A 14,145-nucleotide genomic window follows, 5' to 3' on the forward strand; every position below is an offset into this window, starting at 1 on the left:
GAGGCACCTCCTCGTTAAAGCATTAGCCACTGTGTGGATACGACCTGTAAAACATCCGCTACAGACTGCAAAGCTAAGTATGGCTAGCCGAGGGTCTTTTTATATTCAAAGAAAGGGAACCACAAATGTGAAGATGGCTCCGTTAATATTGTACACTTGGCCCACACAGGCTCAGAACCAAAATAAACCAGGGTAAAGACGGGGGGGGGGGGGGGCGGAGGGGGCGGGGCGGGGGGAAGTCCATGAGTCCAACAGAGCACCCACCTTTTCTGTATCCAACTATGCTTCAAGTGTCAGAGATACAAAAGTAAGCTTCTCCAATGCTTCGTTGTTAGGTTGTTGTCCACTCCACCCCATCCTGTCCTTCGGTGTATTTTTTTAACTACACTTTTCCTAGAATTTTTAACTTATTACATTAAAAGATTTTGGTTCTATTTTTTATTACCCTTCATCTATCCACCTAATTTTATTCATGTATTTCCCCATTTTTAAGCAGTCTTTTTTCTTCTTTTTCTTCTTTACCCTTCCTTTCTCTTTCTATCCCATGTTTCTGTCCTTTTCTCACCAGTATAAAGGAAACATTCCTAGTCATGAGAGCACAAGGAAGAATAAGTTTCATGAAAAAAAATGATGAAAATTAAAAAAGATGGGCACAGTAAACCAAAAGACCCTGCATATACGAAATGGGAAGAAAGTAAGAATGCTGATCCAATCCACCAGGAAAACAACCAATGAAATTACAGGAGATATTAGCCATCTCTAAATAATAACTTAAAGTTGAAATAGTCTCAATTCATCAATAAATACACCATGTTGGTTGGCTGGATTAAAAATCAGAATCAGCTATCTGCTGTTCCTAGGAAACATACCACACTGACAGAGAGGCCTGCAGAGCCAACACTCAGTGGGGGCTGGAACAGTTCCTCTGAGGTCAACAGCATGACAAAGGTGTTCACTTCCCCACCTCAGTAAACATGGTACTCACCATGTTAGAACAGTAGTCAGGAGAACAACCAGGTAAGAGAAAGGATCCGTATCCGCAAACAACATAATCCTGCACTTAAAAGTCTCTGGAGATCCTAAGAGAAAACTTTTAGGAGAAACACTTTGAGGAAAAGAGCAGGACACAAAGTAAACACAAAGTTCAGTAGTTTTTCTATGTGCCAATAACAAATCCCCTAAGAGATTAGGGGACAACATTAACAACAGCTTCAACCCAAATAATCCATCCTCTTCAGGGAAAGATGAAGGGGAGAAGCGTCAGAGTGGGTGCAGTAGCTGTCCTTGGTTGTCCACATGACTATATCTGGAATGAACTACAATTCAGAAACGGAGGGCACACTTGTGAGAGGTTTTCTGCTTAGTTTGAAAAGGGTGGATCCACTTCTTCTAGTCCAGACCTTTGAAGTAGGAAGGCACACACCTTTGATCTGGATCTTGAGGCTGGAAGACACAGGACTTTAATTCAGATATTGGAGTGAGAAGACATACCTTTAGTATGGGCCATTCTTTCTGGAAGAAGGAAGAATAAAGCTTTTACTCATTGCCTGCTTGCCCTCGCCTTGCTAGCACATCCATTCCCTCACTGGCATTGGAGGATTCCAGGATTCCAGCATGTACAGAAGACCGGCTGAGACATCCAGCTTTGTGGGACTGAGCAACTACTAGATTCTTAGATTCTCCATTCATAGCCAGCCATTGTTGGATTACATGGACTGTAAGTCATTCTAATAAACTCCATCTCTCCAGATAGATAGACAGACAGACAGACAGATGATATATTATATATCTATATATAAGTTTATATAATAGATAGATAGATAGATAGATAGATAGATAGATAGATAGATAGATATTCATTCCATAAGTTCTGTGACTCCAGAGAACCCCAATAATGCAGTAGGGTTATAGAATATTATGGAAAAAGTTAGTGGAACTTGCACTTGTTAACAAGTACAGCACCATGCAGTACCTACTAGAGTCATAGAGGTGACCTGTCAACTCAGCACAGGTGTGCCAGCAATTCACCTTCTAAGTATTCTTAAATCTTTTCTGTTATCTAATTTCCGCTCTTGCATATGTATATTTATATGGCTCATTTGTGTTTTAGGGCTGCTGTTTGTTTCTCTGCCCCCTTTACTATAGAGCATTCTCTATTATACTCCTTGGCCATACTGTGTACACCACCTCTCATTTTTAAGTCTTTTCTTCTCTCTTTCATCCTGATCTTATCTTTTTATTTCTTGATTGTAACATTTCACCATTATCACAATATCTAAAATCAGTGTGCCTCAACAGTATCCGATTCTCCTCTCTGCCATTTTATTCACTTCAATTTTTGTCTCATAAAATTAATCTGATACTTAATCTGACCTACTTCCTTCCCATCCCTAATCCTATTGATTAGAATCAAGTATTGTCCATAATAACCTCACTTGTTTGTACTCCAGCTGTTGAAATTGCCTGTTATTGATTGGCTGGTACAACATCTCCATAGCTCTCTTCCAGTTACTATTCTAGTCTGGGAGTAAAAAGAGCTTATACTAGCAACTCTGGGCTCTGATAATGAGGGATTGTTTCCTGAACTGCACACTCAAGCCCCACTTGAACATTAAAAATACTTCAACTGAGAGAATCTCACTGATAAAAAGGCATACGCTAATCAACAAAATGCCATAAGATGCATAAATCCCAACCCACAAGCATAGGAAGCAAGAAAAAAAACAATATAACTTCTCCAAATCGTATTAACCCTACAGTCATGGAATTTAATGTGAGTAAATTAGATGAAATCCGAGATAGACAACAGAAAGTACCTATAAGTATTTTCAAAGGCACAAACAGCTGAATGAAAAACAGGAAGGCAATGGATAATATGAAAGCATAGTAATACTGAAAAAAAAACAATCTGAAAGATTAGACGTGGAAATACAGTAATGCAAGTTTTTTTTTAAAACTATAGAAAGTCTCAGCTATAGAATCATTCAAGGAGGGGTCGGATATCTGAGTTTGAAGACGAGGTGGAGGAAATGATACTATTCAGTAAAAACAAAGATAAAATAATAAATAATAAGGTACAAGTGGGAGCTTCCGGATATAACCAATACTCTGAGAAGACCAAATCTATAGACAATGATCATAGACAAGAGAAAATAATCTAATACTAACAGCATAGAAAACATTTTCAAAAGAGTTTTAACAGATGACTTGCTCTTCCTTTCTTTCAGCTTTCAATACCTTTTCTGTAGTTTGTACTTAGATGAAATCCAAACCTGGCACCACTGTGGGATCAAAACCCTGTGGCTACATAAGTGATGGGCCCTGGAGGAGAACCTTTTTTCCCCTAAATGGACACAGTGTTAAGCCAAGTCCTAATGACTTACCATTATACTCAGATTAGTACAGCCCTCGCCCTCATTAGGAATGCTTCTATTTTCAGTAGACAGCAGTTAATATAGAAGCCAACAACTTGCCAACGTGCAGAGAATAAGACACTGTTGAAAGCTAAGCCATAAATGCGACATCTGTATCATTCCTTCCCCATAAGGTTCAGGGATCACTGCAGAAGAAGAAACAGAAATACTCTAAGAGCAAGGGACAGCGAGTGAATAGAAACAAGGCAACCGCATCCTCCAGATACAACAGGTCAGCTTTACATGTGAACCCGCAGCAACTGTGACAGCACATGCTAGTCTGATGCAAGCTCAAGCCAGAGGAAATATCCATACAAAGATAGACATGAAGTTCCATTCCTAGATGAAGGACTATTAGCAATTTCAAGCTGCAGGGGAGAGGAAAAAGCAGTACCCTTAAAAACGTTGCCTTGTTGAACTGCCTACACTCAGCAGAAAGCCATATATTCAAAAATTCTCCACTGTTGAGTGGAGAAGGAGATCTAACTTTCACACAAACTCTGGTGCCCCATATTTGAACATGTCCCTTGGATGGAGATGCCTAGTGGCACTCAGAGGAAAGATAATAGGTCACCAAGGAGAGACTTGATACCGTATGAGCATATTCAGGGGGAGGAGGTCCCCCTCAGACACAGACTTAGGGGAGGGGAGGGGAGTAGGGGGGAAGTGGGAGGAAGGGAGGAATGGGAGGATACATGGGATGGGCTAACAACTGAGATGTAATATGTATAAATTAATAAAAATGTATTTAAAAAAAGAAAAAAACAAAAATATTTGAGCATCACAAATGGGATATGATGGGGGCAGGGACATAGAGATGGGTTGGTAGAGATGAGGAAATGATTTAAGAGGAGTTTGGGGATGGGCTGAATATGATTAAAACACACCATACAAAATCCTCAAGGAGCAAATTATTTTAAAGGGAGTCGCAACAGAAAATATCCAAGACTTAGAAAAAGAGATGACAGTCCCGATACAGAGACATGTAGAGCACCAAATAGACAAGACCGGGGAATCACTCTTTCTCCTCATGTCATTGCTGGGTTAACTTGTGACTTTACCTCTAGAAATAATGGCTTTATGAAATTAGATGTACCTGTGTCCTGGGCACACGTCTTAGAATCGTAATGTCCTCCTGTTGGAGTGTTCCCTTATCAGCATGCAGTGATTCTCTGTGCTGCCCAGTTTGACGCCAACTTAACACAAGCTAGAGCTATTTCAGAAGAGGGATCCTCAATGGAAAAAATGTCCTCACCAGATTGGTCTATGAGCAAGCCTGTGGGACATTTTGATTGGTAATTGATATGGGAGGCCTCAGCTCCCTGCTGGTAGTTCCAGCTCTGAGCAGGCGGTCCTGAGTTCTATAACAAAGCAAACTGAGCGAGCCAGGAGAAGCAAGCATGAAGCATCACTCTTTCATGATCTCTGCATCAGTTCCTGCCTCTGGGTTCCTGCCTTGGCTTCGCTGTTTGGTGACCTATATGATAAAAAATAATTGTTGACTCCCCAAGTTGTGTTTGGTTGCACTGTTTTATCACAGCAATAGAGGCCACAACTAAGATACCATCTTCATTTTTTTTTCTTATTCATTTAGTTTGGAGTCTATTTTGACAGATATTAGAGCAGAGACATCAACTTGTTCCCTATATCTATTTCTTTGGAATACTCTTTCCACCTATTCATCCTAAGCTACTGTGTCTGTCCTCTCTGGTGAGGTACATTTATTAGAGTCAATAAACAAGTTGTTCTTGCTTTTTTATCCAACCCACTAGCCTGTGCCTTTTGATTGAAGAACTGAAATCATTAATAATCATAGGCATAAGGTAAAATGATACAGACAGTTACCATTGCTCTTGGTTACCCATAATAACTAAGTAATAAGATCTTGTTGCTGAAGACATAATGTGCTTTGTCTAAAGGACATAGAGAAAACAATCAGGGACTGACATGGAAACCTCATTCCCACTGACTGTCTTTTGTAGTGTCAAAATGTGCTATGTAGGTTTCTGGGGAGGAAAAGACATCAATGATTTTACCCAGCACTGGACCCTTTATGCCAAAGTACCAACCAACCAGTAATGCAAGATGTGCTCATTGGTGCAGTAATGGCATGATTGTTAAAGGGTAACCAGTCATTTTCCTACTGTATTTGATGCCTGCTTTAAAAAGGGAACTCATGCCTACTCAAGAGCAATAGTCAAGGAGGCTGTAGCACCTAGGGGATAATCAACTAAGTGGTTTTGCTAAATCAACATGTTGTGAAACTGCTTTGTCAATATGGTCATTGCTGTGCCATTGCACAGCCATTAAAAGGTTAGCCAACCAGTAATTGGAATTGAAGCTAATACAATAAATTCTGTGGGTAAGTTTGATTTACTAAGTTTCATTAAAATTTCATCACACAAGTGAGGTCCTAGAAAGGATGGTTAGCAAAATGAAAATGAAAATAAATACTAATAAGGTCTATATACCTGGTCCATAATTGTTATTCATATGCAAGCCTGGACTCTTATTGACATATCACCATTTTCAATAGAACATTCACGTACTTCCTACATATAAAGATCAAATCAGAAGATCTCCTACTAAAGTACTTCCCATGCTTCTCACAGAAAGCCAAAATTTTGATAGTTTCTAGCTTCAATCATGCACTCCTCTGTCTCCTTTTAGCAGTTACTGGCATGTAATTTTTCACTTTTACTAGATAGAAAAATTCAACCTGTCATCAGGTACAGTCTAGCTTACATATTGTTAGTATCTATAACATAATATCCCTTATTTCAAAAAATATGGAAGGAAATACAATAGATTCATCAAGGTTTATCTCAAATCACTAAAAGGAAAATGCCTATATGAAAGGAAAAAGAACTCTTTGACAAACTGCCTTTGTAGGTGGAGGCTGTGCCACACTCAAGTCCTGAGGACAGGTGCTGGAAGGAAAGCAGAGTTCCCCAGGTCCCCAGAGCAACTCTGAAGATCACTATAAAACTATGAAAGCAGTTTCCTTCACAAAAATGAACTTAGAGCGATCATTGTGGGTTACTCAGCATCTGTAAGCCAGGCTGCTAACCCAGGGCATCACTGGAATGTAGTGTTTATGTTCCTCTCTAAATGTATAACTGTGTTGTGCTGCACACACTGACCATTCACACATTTATAAAAAGCAATGCTAATTTCCTAAAGTGTATGAAGCCACGGCATTGTCAGCGGGAACAGCACATGAAAACAATAGCAGCACACTCCCCATGAGCTCCAGGTACTGAAATGATAACAGCAAAGGAGATCGCTGACCTTGAAATGGCAATGAATGAAGGCAGGACTTGAGGTCTCAAAGGATAATGTATGCACCAGCACTTTCCCGGTTCAGATGGGCAAGCAATGAGGCAGAATTAATGCCCCATGGAACTCGTGGCTCTGCATCAAAATCTACCCTGTTCCCAAGACCCACAGGCCTTCCAGACAGCCAGGTGAAGGTGGCCCTCTCCCCAGCAAGCCTGACTCACAGAATACAGATTCGATTTTCCGACCCTTGAGCAAAACAAAGCTGTTACTTTGAGCTAAACCTCCAAAGTACAACTGTGGTTCGGCTTAGATTTTTATAAGCTGCAACTTGCTGACTAAGGCCATGAGATTTGATCTATGTTTTCCTATTAATGGAGTTTATCAGAATAGAATTGCTCCCCAGGTACCACTCTGAATACATTGGGTTTGCTGGATGCCGAGATGGGCACACTTACTCTAACCTCATTGTGGCCATCAGGAAATGACTTTGCTAATTAATAGTGTAAACCCAAGAATAAACTGAAAGAGTACATACAGAACAGAACTGCCCTTAGCCAGATGACAGACCAAACAAAATACTCAGACTCTGTAATTCGCAAAGAAAAAAAAATCAGAGAAAAAAGGAAAAATCAGCTAAATATAGAAATAAATAACTTTTTTTTTTCTCAAAAGGCCTCCAAAATGCAACGAAGGCTGTTTTAGGTGTAACTGAAATGACATCGGGAATGAAATTATGTTGGAGTTTGGTGAAGGCACATTAGGAAAATATAGTTGCCTGAGTGAAGAACTAACGGAGCTCTCAGCTCAGACTAATGGTGCATAGAAGGCACACTGCAGGGTCACCCACCTCAGCGCCACAACAAATCAACATGATGGAGTACATTGACAAGCCTGGCCAGGACCCGTGAGTGTACAAGTCAGCAAGGCCTCCTCCTCCTCTCCTCCTGTGCTGCTCACAGCGTAAAAAGGAACAAGAAACAGAGCCCAGCCTACCACGAGACAGAAATCCTGGAGACAGTGCCTGTTCTTTACCTGCCAAGGGCAGGGCCCACTGCTCCAGAACTGGAAGGAAAAATATGGTCCTTCAAACAACTGAACAAAATTTCCCACATCTAACCAAGAAGCTATCGGCAATTGAAACCTGCTGAGAAATGGAAAATCAGTTTTCCCCAATGGGGTGTGTGTATATATATACCAACCACACTCCAGGCAGGCCTCGTGGTCAGGAGCAGTTGGTCAACACAAAACAGACTGTATTTTTTTTTTAATTATTTTGTTTCGTTTATTTGTTTTTTTCTTATTGGTTTTTGTTTGTTTGTTTGTTTTGATTTTTTATTTGAGAGAGAAATGAAGCTGGGTAGGTAGGGAGGTGGAAGGATCTGGGGGGCGTGTTGAAGAAAGGGAAAGAATATGACCAAAATATACTGTATGAATTTGTTTCCTTATTTTTAAAAAACCTGATTATGGGCTCGAGAGATGGGTCCGTGGTTAGGAGCGCTGGCAGCTCACTCACAGGACCTGCGTTTGATTCCCAGCACCTCCATGACCACACACCGCCATCCCGAACTCCAGACTCAGGGCATCTGACGTCCCCTTCTGGCCTCTGCAGACACCAGGCACACATGTAGTGCATAGATGTACATACACACAAGACACGAATACACATAAAATAAAATAAATTATATGCATATATACACATACATAATAACCAATTAGTTCAACCAGTATTAACTAAGGTGCGCTGAAGAGCTTAGGAAAACACAGTATTTGTCATAAAGTCACTGCATAGTGGCTGATAAAAACACTGTGGTGCGTTTTGTTTGGTTTTGGTTTTGTCTTGTTTACTAAAAGCATATGTGAACTCAGAATGATTCCGTTTGTCTGAGCGGCCAGAGAGAATGCTCATGCAGAGAAAGATGCTTACCTGTGGCTTGGAAGCATAAGTCTGAATTTAGCACGTGGATGAGTCAGGAGAATGCCACCAGCATTCTGGACCTAAAGGTCCAGAAGCACAGACACCAGGAGCTCTTGAGGAAACTTGCAGCCAGCCCACTGCCGAGCACATCCAGTGCTTGTTTGTTTGTTTGTTTGTTTGTTTGTTTATTACAAGGTTTCTCTATGTTATCATGGCTGTCGTGGACTTGCTCTGTAGACCAGGCTGCCCTCGAACTCACAGCATCCGCTTGCCTCTGCCTCCCGAGTGCTGGGATTAAAGGCGTGCACTGCTTTCCCAGCTCCACACAAATATTCTCCAATCTGTTTCCTTTTTCTTTAACTCCTTCCTGCACATATTTCTGAACCCACTGAAAACAGACCTTTGACTTACCAGTAAACAAAATAGCTTATGCCGAGGTCACAAATAATATTTCTGTTGCTAAACTCAATTACTTTTGCAAATTTTTTGACAATTTCATACATACATGCAAGGTATTGTGCTTATATTACCTTGTTATGTCTGTTATCACCTTCTTTTCCCTGCTAGCCCTTTCTTCTTCCCAACAAATCCCCTAGTGTCTACAATACTGAAGAAAATAACACACACGCACACACACAATACACATGCACACACAGCCCACCCACCCACAGACAGATACACATACATACATCGAACATATAAATACATGTACACACACATGTACATATAGAAAGACACACACAGAGACACATACACAAAATAGACACACTCACATGCACAAATGCCCACAGAGATACACACAGACACTCTCACAGTGACACATGTAACAGACATGCATAGACACACATATAGAGACAAACATACAAACAGGCATGGATACACACACACATTCATACATACATACATACATACAGAGACAAGTACACAGGCACACATACACACACAAACACACACACATTGACATACTCAGACCCCACACACAGACATATAAAGACATACAAAAACACACACATAAAGAACTCAAGAAATTAAACACCACCAAAACCAAATAACCCAATTAAGAAATGGGGCTCAGAACTAAACAGAGAATTCTCAACAGAGGAATATCAAATGGCTGAGAAACACTTAAAGAAATGCTCACCATCTTTAGTCATCAGAGAAATATGCAAATCAAAACAACTCTGAGATTCCGTCTTACACCCATCAGAATGGCTAAGATCAAAAACTCAAGTGACACCACATGCTGGTGAGGATGTGGAGAAAGAGGAACACTCCTTTATTGCTGGTGGGAATGCAAACTAGTACAGCCACTTTGGAAATCTATCTGGAGCTACCTCAGAAAACTGAGAATAGGGCTTCCTCAAGACCCAGCTATTCCACTCCTTGGAATATACCCAAAAGATGCTCCAGCACATAACAAGGACATATGCTCAACCATGTTCATAGCAGCCTTATTCCTAATAGACAGAACCTGGAAACAGCCTAAATGTTTCTCGGTTGAAGAATGGATAAAGAAACTGTAGTACATTTACACCATGGAATACTACTCAGCAATTAAAAACAAGGAAATCCCAAAATTTGTGGACAAATGGATAGGACTAGAAATGATCATACTGAGTGAGTTAACCCAGAAGCAGAAAGACTCACATGGGATATACTCACTTATATCTGGACACTAGCCCACAAGACATGTCCCATGAAAGTCTTCACTTACGAGGAGATTGGGATAGATGTGAGGACATCCTATTGGGACTCTAGGTGAGAGAAATATAGGAGAATGGGGGAAATAGAAGGATCCAGATGGTCCTAGAAACCTACAAGAAGAACATCATGATGGGAAGATCTGGGCACAGGGAACAAGGGGGTTGCTCAAACTATTGCACCAACCAAGAACAATACAAGCAGCAAACACCAAACCTCTACTCAGATCTAGCCAATGGACAAGACATTCTCCACAGTTGTGTGGAGAGTAGAGACTGACTCTGACATAAACTTTGGTGCTCCATATTTGACCACCTCCCCTTGGTGAGGAGGCCTGGTGGCCCTCAAAGAAAGAATAAGCAGGCTACCAAGTTGAGACTTGATAGCCTATGACCATACAGTGGGGGAGGAGGTCCCCCTCAGTCATAGACCTAGGGGAAGGGAATAGGGTGAAAGTGGGAGAGGGAGAGGAACGGAAGGATACAATTGATGGGATAACAATTTAGTTGTAATCTGAATAAATTAAATTAAATTAAAAAATAAATAAAATAAAAATGAAAAAACGCACACATATACAGATACACATTCAAACATGTACACATATTTGACACAGACAAATATACACAGACCCACAGAGACACTCTCACACACAGGCATACACACACATTGACACACACAGAGACACACAGGATCACATCACACACAATACACAAACATAAATAGGCATACACATGGGGACACACATGCACATACACAAGGACACACACATACATACAGAGAAATACACACTGACAGACATAAACACACAGAGAGGCACACACACACACACACACACACACACACACACACACACACACACACACATACACAGACATATACATAGACACTTCGCAACCATTAGTAGTCAGTGGCTCCTCAGGAGAGATGGAAAACTGAAGGTCTCAATCATTGTTCTGTGTTCAGCATTTCGGTGAACTCTTTTTTTTTTATTAATTTATTCATATTACATCTCAATGATTATCCCATCCCTTGTATCCTTCCATTCCTCCCTCCCTCCCATTTTCCCCTTACTCCCTTCCCCTATGACTGTGACTGAGGGGGACTTCCTCCCCCTGTATATGCTCATAGGGTATCAAGTCTCTTCTTGGTAACCTGCTATCCTTTCTCTGAGTGCCACCAGGTCTCCCCATCCAGGGGACGTGGTCAAATGTGAGGCACCAGAGTACGTGTGAAAGTCAGTCCCCACTCTCCACTCAACTGTGGAGAATGTCCTGTCCATTGTCTAGATCTGGGTAGGGGTTTGAAGTTTACGGCCTGTATTGTCCTTGGCTGGTGCCATAGTTTGAGCGGGACCCCTGGGCTCAAATCTGCCCATCATAATGTTCTACTTGTAGGTTTCTAGGACCCTCTGGATCCTTCTACTACAACAGCAACTCATGACATTCCTTTCCATCCTCCAACACGTAGATTCTTACTGACTTTTCTTCTATGGTGTTCCCTTGAGCTGAACATTTGTGTGCAGGGTTCGGGAGTTGATATAAATGTTCTGTTCCTGTCTTACCCCTTAGCAGCCCGTTATTCTCGACACTCTGACCTGACTTGAGTCTCTGGATCAATCACTGTGCTATGACAAAAGGAGCTTCTCTGCCCACCACTCCATGGGTCTAAACATAAAGTTTTCAGAGGGAAGTTTGACAACGTACCCATTTAAGGAAACAACAGAAGTATGTAATCTCCCCCACGTTGGGCTTGTGACCTCCAAAACCATAGGCTCTAGGCCAGGTTTCCAGTGGCAGTTGTTATATATTTCCTCCTGTGGAGGAGACCGCCAATCTAATCACAAAGTGGTTGGTTACCCTCGGTGTAGTCCTGCCACTTAGATTAGGCAGATCTTGTCTATCAGCTCAGCATGGTCTACAGCTTTAATGAGATCACTGATGTTTTTTATAGTACATTTTTATAGAGGAAATTTTGGAGAAAAATGTGTATGAAAAGCTTAACCCATGTTTTCTATTAGCAGTTCCACTCCGGGTGTATAACACAGGAACGCCCTCCCACACGTGTGCAGAGGAAGTGAACACAAAATGTTTACTGCCGCATCATTTGTATGAAGGAAAATGATAGATATCTATTGATGGGAAGTGGCATAAATGCATAATGGTTGTGTTCACAGAGTAGAACGCTAAACAAAGCATAAGAATTAAAGCTTTTCTTTATTCTCTGTGGACCATGGTGAAACATCAGCACTGAATACTCAGATATGGTTTTGCATTTTTTTTTCTACTTAAATGTTAACCAGGTTACAGAGAATGCTATGTAAACATGGATGATCATTTTATTAATTTTCCAGAGTTTAGAGATTTCAATCATGTATGTAGCATAAACAACACATTATTCCCTACCAAATTATCAACGATAAATGCTTCAGTGGGCTTAAGGAGTGCACCAACTAAAAAAAATCTCCAGAAGTACCTATTCTGGGGACACTGGGGACTAGCCTGTCTAATGACAATATAGTAAATGTAGCTTTGCAATAAAGATTTAATAATTTTCAAAAAAAAAAAAAGAATTAAAGCTTTTGACCCAGCCCGCAAGTCGGTCAACAGGAGTCCTTGGAAGGGGGAGGGGGAGTGGATGGGACAAGAGACACGAGAAATAAAGACAAGACAGGATGGGATATGACTTTCTCACATACTCTGGTGCCTCACCTTTGACCATGTCCCCTGGAGGGGGAGACCTGGTGGCACTCAGAGGAAGGACAGCAGGTTACCAAGAAGAGACTTGATACCCTATGAACATATACAGGGGGAGGTAATCCCCCTCAGGAGCAGTCATAGGGGAGGGGAATAGGGGGAAATGGGAGGGAGGGAAGAATGGGAGGATACAAGGGATGGGATAACCATTGAGATGTAACAAAAATAAATTAATAAAGGAGAAAAAAAAGACAGGATTCCAAGCAAGTCTTTGATTATTGTGTAGCAGAGCAGCAGTATACAGGCCGCAGGAGGAGGGGAGGGAGGCAGGGAGAAGTGAGGGAAGCAGGTGTTTGGGTTCCTCAAGGAAAACACCCGATGTGACCAGTGGAAAGGTACGCTCAGTACAAACTCTGAGTGCGTGGCCTTAAGCGATCTTGAGAAAGACAGCATGCCCGAACAGGGCTCCCTACAAGCTTTGTACATTAACCTGGATAGATCTTACAAGCCTTGACCAAGTTTCAAGGGACACACCATATCATGCCACTTGCACAAAATTCAAAAGTATATAGCACAGGGCATAAGTTTATGGAGGAGAATTGTATCTAAGACCTAAAATGATAAACAACAAATTCAGCAGATCTCTCCCTCTGTAGGTGGGGAGAGGCCTCAGGTGTATCCGCAATGGCCTATTCATTAAAAAAGAAAATACATCTGAATGAAATGTATCAAGGTGTTAAAATGTAACAAAGCCAGACAGTATTTTTTTTTTCAGCGCCTTCCTCTGCATTTCTATGACAATGAAATATTTGTGATGGTAAGCACATTCTATTCCTCAAAAAGACAAAAACCAGACAAACGGCCCTCTTGACACACTGCAGTATTAATGGTGCTTGGGTATATTTATAGGGGGCTTCCAGAAGGACGTGACTGTATCTGCAAAACTGCTTATTTTGAGTAACACTGGTAGTCAGAGTTAAGTGATGAAGGCTTTTCCAAGTCATGCTAAGCCATTGTAATTTTATACTGTTGGTAACAGAAGGTCATTAAATTCTAAACACCATTTGAGGGAGATCACTTTGGGGGAAACACCTTGAGGAATTAGGATGGGGCACTACAGTGAATGGAAGCACAAAGACCA

The sequence above is a fragment of the Acomys minous genome (assembly GCF_964271855.1).
Source record: "Acomys minous genome assembly, chromosome: 13".
NCBI lineage: Eukaryota > Metazoa > Chordata > Mammalia > Rodentia > Muridae > Acomys > Acomys minous.